The 19,136-nt window shown below is 28.4% G+C and overlaps 1 protein-coding gene across 1 annotated transcript in view; it reads left to right on the top strand.

Moving 5' to 3' along the window:
- LOC129919851 (putative mediator of RNA polymerase II transcription subunit 26) overlaps positions 1-19,136 on the top strand; it is a 157,246-nt gene that overhangs the window by 22,261 nt on the left and 115,849 nt on the right. Inside the window, exon 3 of the mRNA XM_056000936.1 lies at positions 3,652-3,722. The gene's annotated coding sequence lies outside the window, so the exon portion shown is untranslated. The remainder of the gene's footprint in view (positions 1-3,651; positions 3,723-19,136) is intronic.

Below are 19,136 nucleotides of genomic sequence, written 5' to 3'. Positions count from 1 at the left end.
TTTATTTCTTTTTAAGTTAATCTTTTGGTTTTCTTAATTTTTGATATTTCGCATCACAGATTCCTCACTTTGTCGGAATTTTTCAACATAGTTTTGTTCTAGTTAAAAATCTAAAAAAAAATAAATGATTTCATAAAAAAAGTTGAACCGTCCCACAGAGGAGTATTCTACCCCAAAATCCGGTCACAAGTGAAAACAAAAAAAATAGCATTCGACCCGTTATTTTTTACTTTTCGCATTCCTCAATACCCATGTTAACTAAAACCGGTTTCAAATAATAACTGTTGACCCCCTCTAAATCTAGTCGATTTTATAAGCTCAGGCCACAAAAGCTTATTTTGTTTTTTAATCATTAACACTGCAGTCTTTTTTTTATTGTGATTTGTGATAATATTTCGAAAAATTTTTGATGCATGTCCAAGGTTAAGGTATGTACTTTTTGTAAATACAGAAATTTCCATATATTTTATTGAAAATATATTAAAAATTGAAATGACAAGAGTGCATAGAAAAACGTGTTATAGTCTCGGGTATGATCGGGGAAAAATTTTTCTTATATATTTAACTGTACATCTTTGTCATCTCATGCACATAAAAAAATTTCCACATGTTTCCACCTTTTTCTTTAATGGGTTTTTTTAGTCTTGAGGTATTTTATTATATTATATTTTAGTCAAATTGCCTTTCGTTACTTAAAAAACTACTTATTTTCAAATTTTTGTTTTCTTTAACCTTAAATATGAACAATATTTGAAAATTTCATATAAAAATTAATTATAGTAATGAATTAAATAAAATTGAAAAAAAACTTACTTAATTTTTTTTTTTAATTAACCCGAAATTTTTTTTCAGTGTAACTTTTTAATGCATTATAAGTTTTAAAATAATGTTTTAGGCCAATTCCAATAAGAAAAACATTAAAAATATTTTTGACCGGATTTTGAGGTCGAATACTCCTGTGTGCGTCCTAAGAAAGAATATGAAATAAAAACTATTTAAAGACTCTGAAATATTTACTGCTTTTACAAACAAATATTATATTTTTCATACAGCAACTAAAGAAATAAAATTGAAAAAGTTACTTTAACTTGCAAAACAAAATAAGACTCTTTCTCTTTGAATAACCTCGATGCTTGTAAACTTTTTCCATCACTTGCACGTTAGTTTCGATCCACTGAATTTCAACTTAAATTTCATAAAGAAAATTCCTTCCAAGGATAATAATTTATTTTTCTATACAAAACAAAACAAACCATCCAAACTTCCTAAAACCTTGAGCTAGCTTAGAAAACAAAACAAACTTACCTTTATCTCACATGAATAAAAAAAAACAAAGTTCAAAATAAATATACAACTTTACCTGTAAGGTTTTTACTTTATAAAGGTATCTACAAAAACTAGCAAACTGGAAACATAAACCAAATATGAATACCTGAGTAGAATAAAAAAAAAAAAAAAACAAATAAAATAATAATAGAACCACTTGTTCTAAATTTTTCACCTTCACAATATGTCTGGTGTTTCGTTTTTCTTATATTCTTCTACTATAAGTTTGTCGTCTGGTTCTGTGAGCTGCCTTCACTTAGTTTCTCAATTTTTCATTCCTTTTGACGGTTTTTGTTTTTTGTTTTGTTTTACACTCATTCGATTTTGAATTTGTTTTTAATTGAAAACCTTCGCACGGGTGAACACAACAATATCAAGTTGAAGTTGAGGGGCGTTAAGAGGGGCCGTGATGTGTGTAACGATTTTTAAGCCTAAATCAAGCCTCACATCCATAGCTTTTAAACAAAAATTCATTCTCACTCTCTAACCTCTCCCTACTGATACCTCTGGTGATGGGATGCCTCGGCCTCCGCCACCTTAGTTAACAAATTGTTTAAAAAAAATTATAAAAAAAAAAAAAAATAGGTCGAATATGTATTAAACATTGGGAACGTATACTCAAAGCTTATAGAGATATTTCCAAGAAGAGACAGACTTAAAGTGTTTAATGGAGACTTCGCTTCGTCTTCATTCCCCGACTGAAATTTCATTAATAAATAAAAATTTAAATCATGCGAGAATTCTGTTTCTGTTTGTTTGGATTTTCTTTTGCTGGTGAAAGTAAATAATAATTCTGACGGTATTTTGTTCTAAATAAAAATATAATAATTTGCTGCGATGCGTTGGTTGAATTTATTTTTTTATTTCCAATTTTGTTTTTGTAAAAAAAAAAATTATTGGGTTTTATGATGGAAATCGCGCTCACCAGTAATTAAAATGAATTGCGCATTGTTTCCAGGAACTAATTTTTTTCACGTATTGTTTTAATTTAATAATAAATACATAATTAGGTTTTTTATTTAAGGGCTTGCGCCAGCAGGCCATTCATGTTTCTACAAACAAAACAATTTTAGCATTTTTAGAAACAAAATGTTGGGATTATTCAAAATATTAGATATTCAAATAAGTTTGTAAGAATAATTTTGGAAATAATATTAAAAACAAAAAAAAAAAAAAATTTAAGAAGTTTTGTTGAATATTTTAACTTATGGAAATACTAAAAATAAATAGAACTTATAGTTTTGATAATTAATTTTTAATATTGGTGCCTTATGTTTTTTTTTGTTTCTATTTTGTATGCAGCTTTATTTATTTTGTAATTTATGTACCTTATTAGTTTTTTGATTTTATAATTTTATTTATTTTCTTCTTAAACATTAACTTAGATATAAAAATAAATTGAAAACTAGTAAGAAAGGGTTTCTCAAGCATTTTCTTTCAAAACATTATTAATTCTGAATAGGAAAATTGTTTAATGGTTCTTCTACTTATTGATTGATGGTTATGATAAATAAAAGTAATTATAAACTATCATTTATTTTAATAAGAAAAAATTTCATAAAATATTGCATAAAATAGTTTAGTATTTTTTTTATTATATTGTAAACGATAAAAGAATTAAAATGTATGAATTTCTCTAAGGACCGATTTTTCTTTAGCCAGGTAAACCTCAGATAGAGCTTATTTCGAGGAATAAAAGTTTTTTATTTATATTGACATTTAATACTTCTGATAGTCTAACTGACGATTAAACAATCGGAGCTAATTAAAATTAATAATTTTTTTTTAAATCCACTTCTTGATATTCGTTGGTATTGACGAATAAATAAAAAAAAAATAAAAACTTTAAAAAATAGAGAATTTTCTCTTCAATTAAATGCACTATTTTTGGATTTGTTCAGATCAAGAACTTGTGGTTTCATTTTAAGTGCACTTTATAACGGAAAAGTTTCCTTCATTTTGCAAAACAAATTTATTTTTCTAAATCAATCGATAACATTTCTTTGTGTTAAAAAATGCAAAATTTGTTGATTAGAAGATTAGGTCCAAAACTTTTCACATTTTGGTATCTCTATTGAGACCGAAAATAACTATAAATATTGAATAAAATTAAATAAATAACAAAATATTTTCTTTCATTTCGTGTACATAGATACATAATGTACTTGAAAGCATATTCAAAAGCATACAAAAGTATAAACAAAAAAAAAATTAATCCCGCTTTCGATTATTTGCGGTCCACAACTTTTATACAAATTAGTTTTTAATAATTTTGAAATCAATTTTAATATTATTGACCTTTTAATTTTCAATTTTTATTTCCAGTTGTTGTTGATACAAATTCAAGTGCCGTTGCTTCAAACAGATGTACACAATATGTCCATCCGAGATCATTGGTAAATAACAAATTAAAAATTTAAAAAAAATATATATATACAAATTAATTTCTACTTTGCGAATTGTATTGCTCATTCAATTCTTGTTCTCAAATGTATCAATATAGGGTGTTCTTATTTTCTAATTTTATATTTTTTAAAAACTATTGCTATTAATATTAAACCAATATTTGTTAGAACTTCATAAATTAAATTTAACCGAAAGTTTTGGTAGTTATGTTTAAGTAAAAATCTCCCGATTAACAGAGTAGCAATTTTCTCGAAAGTAAAAAGCCTATTTCATCAATTGAATTTTAAACGTCTTTCATATACTTTTTAACTTTTTTGTAAAAAAAAAACACATTTTTACTTGCGATATAGGTACTATATATCAAGTTATGCATTCGTACAAAAAAAAAAGTTGAGATAACATTTTTCCATGACATTACGATGGTAGAGAATGCCAAAAAAGTGGGTCCCGGAAGTCCGTCTGTCTGTCTGTATATGCAGCTACAGCCTAAACGGATGGACCGATTAATGTCAAACTTGGTATGTAGCGTTATTTGGAGACTCTCCAGAGGGATTTTTGGAATTAATTTTTTTGGACCAAAAATAACGGTACTTGTCATATACCGATTTTAGTTAAATTGAAATATCTCGAAAACGGCTCCAACGTTTTGTTTAAAAAATTCAAATGTTAGTTTTAAGCTAAGGTCTATCTCCTAATGAAAAACCTTTTTTTGGAAAATCATTATTAACGGTACCTGCCATAGAACCGTTTGTTTTTCAAATCCGATTATCTCCGAAATTGCTTATTCGATTTCAACGAAACTTTTTGTGAGGAAGCATTTATACAATTTAAATATAAACCAAAAACACAAATTTCCAAAAAAATAATTTTTGGATTTAAAAAAGAATTTTGAAAATTTTTTTTTTTGAAAAATCAAATTTTCGAAAACGGGACATTGAATTTTTTGAAATTTTATTTTTAGATGTTGATTATAGATTTCTACAAAATGGCATACCAATTTTATTTTAAAACATTTTTTCCAAAAAATTATTTATAAAAAATTAGTTTTTTAAAAAACGGATCTAACGATTTAAAAATTTTTTTTTCTAAAAATGCATCTTAATATATCAATCAAAACTGCATACTTGTTTTGGAGGGCAATTTGATTTCAGATTTTATTTTATTTTTTTTAAAAACGAATTTTATATTTTTTTTTCCAAATTTCTATATAAAAAGTCTTAAAAATTTAAGGAACTTTAACTCTAAGAGCAAGTTCGTGCGACCCAGTCGTGCATTTTATTTATTTTTCAAACTGAATATTAAAAAAATAAAAGGTATTATTTCAATTTTTTTTTTAAAAGAACAAAACAATATTTTTATTCAATTGTTTATACTAATAGGGATAATTTTTTTACCTAGGTACTAAACACAAGCAAAAAAAAAGGGTTAATTGGTACTTAATTGGTTTGTTTGTAGGTGGGTATGTTTGTTCCCTCATAGCTTCTAAACTACTTATCACCATTTGACGAATGAGGTATCGTTAAAAGTATCTTACTTGTCCGCTAGTTATAGGCTATGAAAAAAATGTTTAATGTGACACCTTTTAAGAGATAGTTTTGGGCAAAAAACGTAAAGAAGTTTCAGGTCAATTTTTGTAAAAGTTGTCTCTTTTTTCCCTAAGCGGGTGAAAATAGACTGCTGCCAGTCCTACAGGATTTTTTTCTTCAAGAAATCTACCGAAATTTTAAGTAGGTACGATTTATTCACAACATACAAATCTGTTGTAATTCCTATAGAACACCCTATTCATCAGACAAACCTCCAAACTCTATATCTACTTCAACTCACTTGAATTTACGGCAAAGTTTAATTACAGCTACGTGTATCTGTTTGGAAATATCTTTTGAACACATTCTCATGTAGATGCAGATATACGACCAACCACAACAAAGCCTGAATATATCTGCCTAACCTGATGATGGTGTTATTTAATCTCTCCGAGTTGTGTATAGCATTCGAATTGAATAAGCAAAACCAAAAAAAAAGTGGCTAACTCTAGTGTTAAGTTCCATCTTTTGGTTTTGGTCTCTGTGTTTTGTATCTTTTGTGTAGTGCTTTTTTGCCCATAGTGCCCGTATCTTAAAGAGGAGAAATTCGAACCCTTGAGCAAAATTGAAGTGTTTTTTTTTTTGAGGAGAGGTCACAATTGCAGTGTATATGAGTATAAGATTAAGGATCTACTTTATAAGAAAAATGATGGTATTTTGTACATTTTAAATGTAAGGAAAAAACTGAAGATAAAAACCATGTTGTGGTGAAAAATATTGCTTTTTCTGAATTGCATTCGTTTTTCTTTTTTATTTTCGAAAGAAATTTTGTGGTTTTGCTTTTTTGTGGCTTAAAATTTATTTAATTCAAAAATTTTTGGAATGATAAAGTTTCAAAGAATTCAGTCGGACAACTGTCAACAAAAAAGAAAACGTTCTTAAAACGAAAACACGATTAAAAAAAAAACCCTTTTTTATGAAAGGTTACTGTCCCCATTTATCTCATCATTTTAATCAAATAAATTATAAAAAAAATGATTGAATAACCTGATCTGTTCTACACTGCACCCAAACACACCTGTTCAAGTATCATTTTACTTTAAAAAAGCTGTTTTTCCAATCAATTAACAAAAAAGATTTACAATTGTCAAATTTATCTTTGGACAGGTTTTATAATTTTATATTTCTTTTTCTGTTTTTCCAGCTTCTAAGTCTGTGTGTGTTTATTTATTTTTTTTTTAAATTAAATTCTATACGCCGTTCTTCACATCGCACAATGACTCCAAACCATATATGGCTATGTGATGAAGCTACATCGCACAAAGCTCATTACTGCCTCCAACTTCCCGTGGCAAGAATAAAATCCAATCCCCAACCCGCATTATAGTATTCTATACGTATAACAAAAAAAAAAAAAAAAACACTCCTCCTAACATGTTCGTTTGTATCTCTTTTTTTACTCTTGTTTGTCTGTTGTTACATGTTAACGCTTCACTAACTCTTTGCCAGACCATTTTTGATGATACACAATGCCTAGCCTAGCCTAGCAGTTTGACTATCTCTATAGGCTTTCGCTGTTGCAAAGGGAGATCGCTGCCTCACTTCGCTTTCCATTTCCGTGCACAGAACAGAGTTGCCTTGTTCTTGATGATGCTTCAGAATCTTATAGTCTTGAATAGAGAAAAAAAAAGAGCGGCGACACACTAATAAGCAATTTATATGTTCTCGATACAAAATCCGCATCCGATCCAAACACAATGAACATATCTCATAGATTAGACTTTCTTGTATGTCATTCTTAGGTTTTTTTTTGTTTTTGGTTTTTGTTTTGACGACGGATTCTTCTTTTGTAGTTGTTCATTCTTTGTTGTTATTTGTTGGATTCTAAATGCCCATCCGGTAAAATGGTTGCTTCTTCATTGACCACGAATATATACGAAACCTTTTATTTTGTCGTCCTTTCTTTTCATACAGTTGTTGGTAGTTTTTTTTGTCTTCTTATAATTGCAATATAGGCACCTTAAGGGTATGTTGTGGATTCATAAACAAAAAAATAATTTAAATATTGATCACATATGAAGAAATTTGTTGTAAAACAATTTTATTCAAATATTGTGATATTTAATTGCATTTGATACTGAAGAAATGTGTAAGATTTTGAGATTTAAACATAAAATCTTCCTTGATTTAAAAATTTTAATAAATAAAAATAAATAAAAAAAAAAAAAAATTATTTAAGGACAATGGCAACACTTACAAAAATAAAAACTAATTTTTTTAAAAGCTTAAGCTTACACTACTATCTTATTTTTAAACAAATTTTTTGCAATGAGTTTAAAAAAAATTTCAAACATAAAATTAAAAAAAATTTTTTTTTTTAAGTTGAAAAAGTTTTTTTTTTTTAACTTACCCAATCAAGTTTTTTTCCAATTCTTAATTCTCTGATATAATGTGCCCTTAATTATGAAAGTGGACTAAGTAACTCCTAAAAATGGCCTCAAATCTAGCCTTAAAATAATTATTATTTCAGGTGTAAAGTTTATCTGAAAGCGAAATTGCAGTAAATAAAATTCTTTATTGCTCCTCTAGTGATTTCATAAAAGAAATATAATTAAATCGTTATAAGAAAATTATTATGTAAGTTTTTCTTTAAACAATGCAAAAAGTGACTTCGTCCACTTTCATAATCAAGGGCACATATTTTCATTCAAACATATAAAACTGAGTTCAACATAAGTATAAAATTAGCAGAAAACTGAAAATTACGAAATCTACTTCTTTTCACCAACGCCAACATTTCAGAGTTTTATTTTTACAGGATTTTCAAAATTAAATTTCACATCAAAATTAGATTTAATGAAAAATTGACTTCCCGTATCAAATTTGAGTTCAACTTGACTTGACCAATTTTAACATTTTAACTTAATTTTGAGCTTTTGTCATTAGATTTTAACGTTAAATTCTGTGGCCACAACCAATAACCGCTTAAGTGAGTTAAGACAAAAAATTTTCAGTGGTCTTATGATGCTTTCCAATTCAAAGTCTACATATTTTTACTGTTTTAACTATAAAAAACGATAGATTAAAACCATCTACATTGAGTTAATAAAAGATTGAGTTGTTTTTGAGGTAAATTAAAAAATGCGGTGCATTATAGTAAAACTTAATTTTGTTTTCTTTTTCGACTTAAGCGGTTATTGGTTGTGGCCACAGAATTATAAAGTATAACTGAAAAATAAAAAATTAAATTGATTTCAATCCAAAAGTATGTATGTTCAACGTATCGTTTCTCCAAATCGTTATTAGATCGTTATTAGGGTTGCCAACCGTACTCTAAAAAAGAATATTGTACTCTATTTCACGTATGTGTACTCTATAATCTATAACTCTGATAGAGTACGTCAAAATACTCTTTTTTTTACTTAAGGCTGAGTGTACCACCACATAAACATGAGCATCTTAACGTTTACAAATTGGTGGATAACTTTCATATTTCTAAAGATAGAATTGAATGAAAAAAAAAACGAGGCTAAAAATATTCGACCTTATAATTTCTAAATTTGAACAATTGTAATTTAGAGAGTACAAAACACTATAATTTTTTTCGTTGTTTTAGTAGGTACGACCTATTTGTTTTGTGTTTAGTCAAACTTAAAATTGAATTTTTTTACTAAAATTTAATTTTTTTTTTTAATTCAAATTCTGTTCTCTATTTTACTTTGTTTTGTTTAAGACCGCAAAATATTAGATTTTTTCTTGTAAAATATCAAGGTATTTAAAATTGAGTTAACCTTCTTATATATTTTTATTTCGATGAATTATATTGATAACTGCAAAAATTGTAAGCCATATTCTATCTGTTCTTGCCACTTCAGCATTCACGGAGAGAGAATTTTCGGTCTTGAATATGAAATGGCGAGAGGAGAGGAATAGAGCTTCGTTGAAATTGATCAAAAATGAGCTCTTAATGTATATGAATTTTGAATTTGAACGTTTAATCATACACGATACACATATTAAAAAAAAAAAAACAACAAAAAATTGTTATGTGCTGTAAGAAGCAACAAAAATTCATTTTCAAGACTTGAAATAAATGGTACTCTCCTTTTTTCAAATGTACTCTTTTTTTTCATCTCTGAAATCAAATATACTCTATTCCTTCTTAAAAAAGTTGGCAACCCTAAGCGGGACACAGAGGATTTCTTTTTTAAAACAATAACTTAAAAATGTTGCTAAAAAGTTAAATGCAACAAAATAATATTTCTATCCCTCTCCTCGTTTCATTACTGTCTACAAAAGACTTTTACAAGATTTGTTTTTAGGCAACTAAATTGAAAAATGTATACTCCTTCATATTAATCGAGGTGTGCCATATTTGCCCTTGCTTCTTTGCCAAAAAGTCATCCTCTTCAATGTGTGATGTTTTTCCATGGTGTGTTTTTGTATCATGCATTTTATGGTTTATGGGGAGTTGAAAAATGCATTTTTTCCGATTTTTGTGTGGAATATACACAGAGAAAAATATGACCCGCTAAAAACTAACAGATTGCCATATTGTTTTACCGTCCATACATTTCATAAGGAAATCTTATTAAAATCAACGATTAATAAGGTTTTTTTAAGGAGATTTCTTATTATTTTTATAGAGAAAATCTTATTAAAATTTGACTGAAAAGTTGATTTTTTTTTGCAACTTAGCAGTAGAACAAAAATCGCGATCAATATTTTCATGGCAGGTTGGTTCAGGTGGTAAGGTGGGCGACTAATGATTTGAAGTCTCCAGTTCGATTCCCAGAATAGTCATCGTTTTTTTTATTTTTTTGCAGATTTTAAAACAATAAGGAAAACCCGATTGTTTTAATAAGGTTTCCTTATTGGATGAAAACCATAGAGAAATCTTATTGTTTTTGTTCTATTTTATGTGGTCTATTTTTCTCTGTGTATAACCACTTTAATTCAAATAGAGCCGATAGAGGGCGATACCTTGATTCCAAAAAGTTTGGTCCCAGACGTTTTATTCGCAGCATTACCCTTGCCAGACGTCCTTAAAGAGTCGCGAAATAGCGATTTTCATACAAAAGTCTGAATATTATTTTTTGCAAGAAGTATAACCGTCTGGTGGTAACTCTTAAAAAATCACCACTAACTCTTGGTAGAAAATAAATTAGTGCCAGACGTTTAAATCACGGCATTACCCAACCATACGTCCTTGAAGAGTTCCGAAATAGCGACTTTTGTATGAAAATCGCTATTTCGCGAATCTTCAGAACTTCTTGAATAAGGATAGGAAGTTTTGGTCGTATATTGATCATCCTTTCTTAAAATCTACTTGTTTTTTTATTTATTATTTGGTTCATTGCATATACAACATTTGAGTGAACTTTACTTAATACTAATAGTGAAAAAAAAATACTTAGCATAAGCAAACCAGTTTTATTATTTATAAAATGTATGAAAAAAAAATACTCATACGCCACAGTGACCCTTCAAATTTAAGCTTTGACAATTGATACCAAAGCATAAGATAAAAGTGCGCAACTAAGATCTTGATATTTTTGTAACGAAAATGCAACTTCATTGTTAAAACAAAATTATCACAAATGAGTCCTTCAAAGCATTGCTCATTCTTTTCTACAACTTTTTGTCAAATCTTTCTGGTTGTGTTTGTGCCCCAATGAAAATTTAAGTGAAAATGTTAATTTTTTGAGTCTGTTTACGAATCAAGCCATCTTTTGACGCCTAAATGTGAGCGGGACTACTGATCATCATCCAAGTACCATAGAACGCTCAATCGCATCAACTAAAGTCGATATCGTCATTCATTGGATTCATTGGATTTCAGCAGTTCATAATTTAATTTGAAAAATTGGCCTTCTTTCACGCTGTCTGGACAGTTTTGATATGTCAAAATCAACCGACACTCGCCATTAGAGCTATCTATTGAAAAACGTTGGAAACTGAGTTGCGTACCTAACTTTTAATGTTCAATTTAATCTTAATCTGATCTTAATTGAATATTAACGTGTGGTTGAATGTAAAAATTGACTTTGAAAACATCAGCATCAGCATGCTTATATTGAAGAGGTAAATGTTTTATTTTTTTTTTTTATAAAATAATGCGAGCTATTACGAACATTATTCTAACTAAACAATTTACCCATCAGTCTTGATTGCCAATTCGTGCAACCCATTAGTTGACTTAATTTTGTTTTTTTTTTTTTGTAGATAATAAATCTCGTCTCGGATTATGGCGCTCGGTTTACATTCTGCATTTTCCTTGATATTTTAATGCGATTAACGTCATTATTTTGTAACTAGACGAGATATTATTATAAAGCTATAGATAAATCTACATTCATGAACAAAACAAAAATAGAGGAAGTACTTGTAGCTACACAATGTTTTTTAGTCTTTTTTTTTAGTTTTTTTTTTTGATTATATCCGAATGCAAGTATGTTGTTCATATCTCATTTCTTTTATATATTTTTTTTTTGTAAATTCATGTTGTTGTTTCTTTTATGAATGAAACAATGAACACTTATCTTTTTGTGTTTTACCATAAATGCCAAGGCTATAAAAAATGGCTTCTCAACGATAAAAAAAATAGATATTTATAAAGAAAACAAAACAGAACAGAACTTAATCACATGTAATGACTGGATAAACAAGGAAAATATTCTAGACTGATTGGCAACTAAAAAAGAAACGATAAGGATTTTTGGATTGGTTTAAGAAGTTCTTAAGGAAAAAGTCAATGACCACTTAAAGGTGATATTTTTCTTTTTTCTTATAAGATGCATTTTAATATGAAAAGTAGGTTCCCTTGAATGTCTTTGTAATATTTTTAGTACAGTATGAGGCAAATGAGGCAAATGTTTTGTATGTAAATACAAAACACTCAAGGATTTGTAAGACTAAACGATCCTTGAAGGTCTTTGTCATCACACAGTAATAATTCCACTATTTAAAATGAAAAAGAAGAACAGAATAAAGTATTAAGTGAAATTCTAATAATTAAATTGTGTATGACACCATTATCCTTGAGGATTTGTCAAAAAATTTATTTCGAGTTAAAGAGCGAAGGAAAAACTCTTATCCTCTTTTGGGGGACGTTTCTTAACGTCAAACAAATGACTAGAATTTTAAGACAACTAGAGTGTACTTTCATTGTATGTATAACACGCCTTTTTTTGAAGAAGGAGAAACTTTTTAAGCTGACAATGTTTCATTTTGTTCTTTCTGCAACTTTAACAGAAGGTTTTGTGTACTATTAGATACAGTCTAGTGGAAAGGCGATACAAAAAAAAAAAAAAAAATTAAAAAGAAAGGATATTTCTATTATTTTAGAAAACAATATTAAAATTTTGTCTCTTAGTTTAGAGGAAATATCAACTCAATTAATGGCGTTATAAAAGAAAGAAATCTCTGTAAGGAAGTTGCAAGACAGAAGTGGTTGAATCATTATTTCAAAGTTTTTAAATTTATATTTATTATGGTAAATAATTTAGAGCATAAATGACTTTATTGAGAAAACCTTCATTCGAACAGCGGCCAGAAATCTGAAAAATATCGACATACATAAGTATAACAAATCCCATGGCTCAGATAAAACCTTCACAGTAGCCCAACGTCCTGATGATGTGTTCTTTTTTTCTGGTAAAACATACTGCTTAAGCTGTTTACTAAACAGTGTTTAGTTTAGCAGAAAAGAGAGTTTTTCCATCTAAACCTTAAATTGTCAGTTAGCCTTAACATTTAAGTCTTCTTTTATGAGTACCATGTAGTGACAAATTGATTTCCCTTAACTCCACTTATCAACTGAACTATACTCGACTCAACTCGACTTAACTCGACTCAACTCGACTCAACTCGACTCGACTCAACTCGACTTACCTATCCTATAAAACAAAACGCTTTAAGTTTCAAAAAGAATCTATTTTCATTCTGCACTTTCAAGTTTGGCAAATCAAGTTCAGTTACTCGATACGGTTGTCACAAAGAAAAAATAAACAAATTCAATATGATCAGAAAAAATGACTGAGAAAAAAAGTCTTAAAACCAACTAGGTTAGGATATGATCAGGGGCCAAATTATTTTGTAGCCCCTCAAATCTTTATAATTTTTTTTTGGAAAAAAAGGTTGAAAGTTGTAATTTTTTACCAAGTGTTAAGGGGTTATATCTAGTTGTAAGTGCAAAAAAAACCTTCTTTTTTGTGGATTTTTTGTGAAGAGGCATTTAATTATATAAACATAAGGAATACATATCCATATAGCAAATTTAATGTATTAAAAGAATTCGCTGTGTATTTAAAAAAATATTGGGTTCCGTTATTTTTGTAGTAGATCTCCTAGACGACCTCCAAAAAAAGGTGTGTGGCGGTGAGCAAGATATCTCTGATCCAAGTCACTTAAAATTAAAAAAACCAAAAGATTCTTTTTCAGGATAGACGAATGCAGGTAATGAACGAAGGAATAGTCAAAATTTTGATTTTTGACAAAATGGCGGCTTCCCAAAGAAAAAAATCGTTTTTTTTCACGAAAATTTAAACTTTAAACTGGCTTACAAAATCGAATTATTGTCAAAAACTTTTTTCCTTCGTTCATTATCTAAGAAAATTGTGTAAAAATTTCAATGCGATTACTCCAGCCGTTTCGGAGAAATTTTGCTCACCGACAGACACCTTTTTTTTGGAGGTAGTCTAGGAGATCTACTACAAAAATAACGGAACCCAATATTATTTTAAATACACAGCGAATTCTTTTAATATATTAAATTTGCTATATGGATATGTATTCCTTATATTTATATAATGAAATGCCTCTTCACAAAAAATCCACAAAAAAGAAGGTTTTTTTGCACTTACAACTAGATATAACCCCTTAATCAACATCTAAAAATTTGTTTTTAATTCCAAAATTTTATTTTTTCAGAATTTATTTTTTAATTTATATTAAAGCTATATAGTAAATACTTTTGTAATAAAAACTTTATTGAAATTGAATTGGTGGCTGGTAGACCAGTGAAAATAATTTTTCAAAAAAAAACTTGCCACGTTAGATGCACTAGTGCTAGATTCAAATTCAGAATGTTAAATGCCATTAGAAAAGTATAATTTGGTTTCTGTATACAAATTTTTCTCGCCAATATTACTGTCATTTATTAAAAATACAATCTTAAAAATCGTATTTTTGTTTTTTCCATTTTTCTCAATATTTTCTGAAAAAAGGTGTAATTTTTCTACATAGCCTAAAAAGAATGTTTTAATCTAAATAACGGAATTCCGAATTTTGACAAGACAACATTTAAAATAGGTAAAAAAACATAAAGTAATTTTTAGCAACATTTTGTTAAAATCAAACCATTTTTGTAAAGGATAAAAATCGAAATGAAATAAATCTCATGTTTTCATTTTATTCAATATTTCTGATGTTATTAAAAAAAGGTAAAAGTTGTAGATCTTTTTGTTAATCCCCCAATTTGTTTGTGGGCAATATATTTTTTCCCTTATATACCATTTATCCAAAATTTTCCCTCCACCCTTATGCTGCTAATAATTTTTTTCAACTTTAGTTCCTTAAACAGACAGACAGACGAACTTACGAGACCCACTTTTGTCTTGATTTCTGTGTCTTCGAATTGAAAAAGTGATTATATGTTGAAATTGTAGTAGGAGAAAAAAAAACTATCGACGCGAAGAAACATAGTGTACAAAAAATAATTATCATAACAATTTTAATAATAAAATATTTTAAGTTTATTGATTTTAGTGAATGTTTTTGCACGCTTTGTATCTGTATCTTTGGGGCCCCTATATCCCGGGGGCCCTTTTACATGAATACAACTGATACAGCGGTAGCTACGCCACTGGATATGATAGTTTTTATATCAAAGTGGAACAAGGATAATTTTAAGTAGTTTTTTAAAACAAAAAGTACAGAAAGCGTTTTTATTCATCAGTTTAAATATTCTATCAATCATTAAATTTGAAAAAATGAATTCCTCAAGATAGGAAAAAAAAAAAATTAGCAATTCCAAATTATACAAATAAAAATCTTTTATTTTTAAACAAAAGTTAAAAATTAAAAAAATTAAAAGTTGCATACTTTGCGGCGTAAAAAAATATCAACAGCGTATAGCCGCTCGATGAAACTATTTACGAAACTGAACAGTTTGATAGAATTTAAGTAAAAAAGGTGATCTTTGATCGAACATTAACTTCTTATGATTTAAAAGAATAAAAACCAAAATTCACGTCATTAATTCGGTTCAGCTTCAGTAGCTAACAAAATCAAATGTCTTATTTTTCTGAACACACTGTATCCGCAAAAAGTAAAATTTTAAGTTTATAATACGACACTTAACACTCGTCTTTCACTTTCAAAGCTTGTGTAATCCTTTCGAGAAAAAAACCTGCACAACTGTTATAATCTTTTTCTTAACTTTTTTTTCAATCCTTACCTTCATCTTTTTTTTATTATTAAAAATATTAGAAATAAAAAAAAAAAGAAATGAACAAACTTTTTCTTATGTCAGCAACGACTGCGAAAGAAATGTGAAAGGAAAAAAAAATTAACTTCTTTTTTTCTCAAGTTGCTGTTTGTATTATACAAAAATCGTGCAAGAAAAAGTGTGCAATTTTTTATTTCCCTATATCATAATTTATCTACTCTCACCTTTGTTGGAGGATAGGGTCTTCTATATAGTCATTTTCCCGTAAAAAAAGAACTTAAAGTAAGAAAAGACACTTTAATCAGTCAACCATCAGTGTCTTAAGTTCATTAGTGTTCCCATAAGTCTTATAGCTGTCTTCTTTGTCTTTGTTGATGGTTCTTTAAGGGAATGAAAAAAATAATATGTCGACTGCGCCTTGATGAAAAGAATGTGGTTAAAAAAGAGTTATGTATACATAAATACCTCTATCCAACAACCCCCTTAAGTTCCATAGGCACAGAACAATTACGTAAGTTCGATAACCCTGTCTGTTGGCTGATGAGAATATATTGATCAAGCGTGTAATTTCGATTGTTGGCAGTTTTATTTCATGGCTGATGTGTTAACAAAAATTACAACCCTTGTTTTGTGTCATCGTCTAATAACATTGTATTAAAGCTTTAAAGGATTAAAACCCACCCAAAAATTGAAAAAAAAAAAAAAAAATAAAATAAACAAAAATAAAAGACAAACATTTTCTTGTTGAACAGGTTTCATTTTTGCAAGTGCTTATGCGTAGACTGGTAGGGAAATATAATAATTACAACTCGACCCTCATGAATATTTAAAGCAATTAGCGAAATTAATAAAAGAGTTGTTGTTTTATTCTACGCAAGTTTACTTTTTAACTGGTGAAGGAGAAAATGGTGTAAGCTCTGGTAACAAAAGGCAAATTATTATTATTGTTTGCCTACTTAACAAATTAATCTGACGTAAGGCTTATGACGGAATTTTTGGCGGTAAGACTGAGAAACTCTTACTTTTGTTTAATTTATTTTTGTTTTAGTTGTTCTTGCTACTTTATAAACATAGTTACGAGTTAAGCAGACATTGAATGTTTTAATTTATTTTTTTAGTCACGTTTGCTTCTTTTGTTATAATTTTATTCAAGTTTGGGATAAGTAAGTTATATGTGACTATTATGGCATATGCATATTACATTATAACTTTAAAACCCTATATTCATATCCTCCCAACATTATCAAGTCAAATAAAGTCACCACCCAAAATATTCGTTTGTCAACGCTTCACACAAATTTTAGGGCAAATTATTTTTTTTTTTGTATACGAAGTCTGAAAAATGAAAAATCGTTTAAAAAGCTCAACTTTTTAGATAGAACTATTTTGCAAAATTAATTTCTTGCAAAATATAATTTTTTATAAAACCCCAAGAAAATAATTTTTTTCTCAAAAATTCAAACGGCCACCGTTTGTCCACCTCGAAAAATGGATACAAATCAAAAATCATCGTTTGTCCACCATATTTTTAGGATGTAATGAAAATACAAATTTTCAAAATCTCAAAAAAAAAAAAAAGTTACGCATACACCACAGTTAGTACAGATAAAATAGGCATTTAAAAGAAAAAAAAAAAAATTGTTACACTCATGAAACTTGGGTAAAAGTTTCCTTTTGGGATAAGAACCAAGTACAAAAAAAGTCTATAAAAAAAGTTGGGTGGAAGGGTGTGAGGGGGTGAAGGTCAAAAATATACTGAAAAAAATTGTTTGTCGAATATCATCATATGACACATGTTTTCAAGGTATTTTTTGATGCTGAATCTAATGGCATACAAATTATTATCAATACGATTGCTCTATGAAAAGTTATTGCCGATTAAAATCAAGGGTGCTTGTTTTTTGACTTCAACAGGTTAAAAAATAACCGAAACCCATGTGAAAAACATGCTACACTGATGAAATTCGGGATGAAGGTTTTAGATAAAGCAGGGACAAAGGATTCATAAAGTTCTTAAAATTATTTTTGGTGAAAGGGTGTTTTTTTGATGGGTTAAGTTGTGTGTGAAAGAGGTATCATAACAGCTGACTTACATTTTATTAATTTTTAAAACTTGGTGAAAAAGTTTTGGTTGGTATAAGAATTAAGAATCTATAAAAAGTACAAAATTATCTTGAGTGAAAGTGTGTTTTTTTTTTAAGAAATGGTGAAATTCGGAATTAGTACCACAAAAACTGGGAAAAAATTGTTACACCAATGAAAATTGGTAAAAATGTTTCATTTATAACAGAAACCAAGAACCTGAAAAGTCCATACAAATATTTTAGGTTAAAGGGTGTTTTTTTTTTTGTTTTTTATGTTTTTTTTTTATGTGAAGTAAAGAAAATATGGGTATATTTGAAAAAGTGTGTAATACTTGAGTAATATTAGTGGTACCCTATTGAAATTTAGTAACTATGTTACTTTTAAGATAAGAAACAAGAATCTAAAGTGTCTATAAAAATATCATGGTGTTTTTTTGAGTGAAAACAAAAATGATGGGTCACCCTAATTTGGTAAAAACATTGAATTTGGGATAGAAAGCAAGAATAAAGAGTTTTCATAAAAAATTTTGGTGAAAGGGTGTTTTTTTCAAAGAGACAGTAAAATCTGCAATTGGTCCCAAAAAGCCAAAAAACGTGGAAGAACTTATCGATAAATGTTGAATTTGTCATCAAAACCATACATAATATGAATCATTGGCTTTTTGGGACCAATTGCAGATTTTACTGTCTATTCGAAAAAACACCCTTTCACCTATATTTTTTATGAAAACTCTTTATTCTTGCTATTTTTATGTCATTAGATTCAGCATCAAAAAATACCTTGAAAACATGTGTCATATGATGATATTCGACTGACAATTTTTTTGGGTATATTTTTGACCTTCACCCCCTCCCTCTTGTCCGCGAAAAAACACCCTTCCACCCAAATTTTTTTTTAAGACTTTTTTTGTACTTGGTTCTTATCCCAAAACCAATGTTTTTGCCAAGTTTCATGAGTGTAACAATTTTTTTTTTATTTCTTGATTTTATGTACTATTTTACCTGTGCTACCTAAGTGTATCTACGTACTGAAAATTTCAAAGTCCCCAAAAATTATTTTTTTTTGTCCACCTCGTCCCACATATATGCCAAATTTTGTCGTTAGTCCATCCAAAGTTTAAGAGATATTTAAAAACAAATGTATACTGAAAAAAAAGCTTAATTGACACATTCCCAACATGGAAATTGACGGTGCAGCATCGGATTAAGAAAAACGTTTTACTTCCAGATCACTTCCCCTACTTTGGATGCACGCACTTTGAATATATACATAATATTTTGCCTCAAACAAAATTAAAGCTTACTGAAAAATAAAACAACACATTTTGCCAAAATCTAATTAAA

Source organism: Episyrphus balteatus, chromosome 4 (assembly GCF_945859705.1).
Source record: "Episyrphus balteatus chromosome 4, idEpiBalt1.1, whole genome shotgun sequence".
Lineage (NCBI taxonomy): Eukaryota > Metazoa > Arthropoda > Insecta > Diptera > Syrphidae > Episyrphus > Episyrphus balteatus.
The sequence above is the reverse complement of the archived record's forward strand: the minus strand, read 5'-3'. Positions and strand labels throughout refer to the sequence as shown.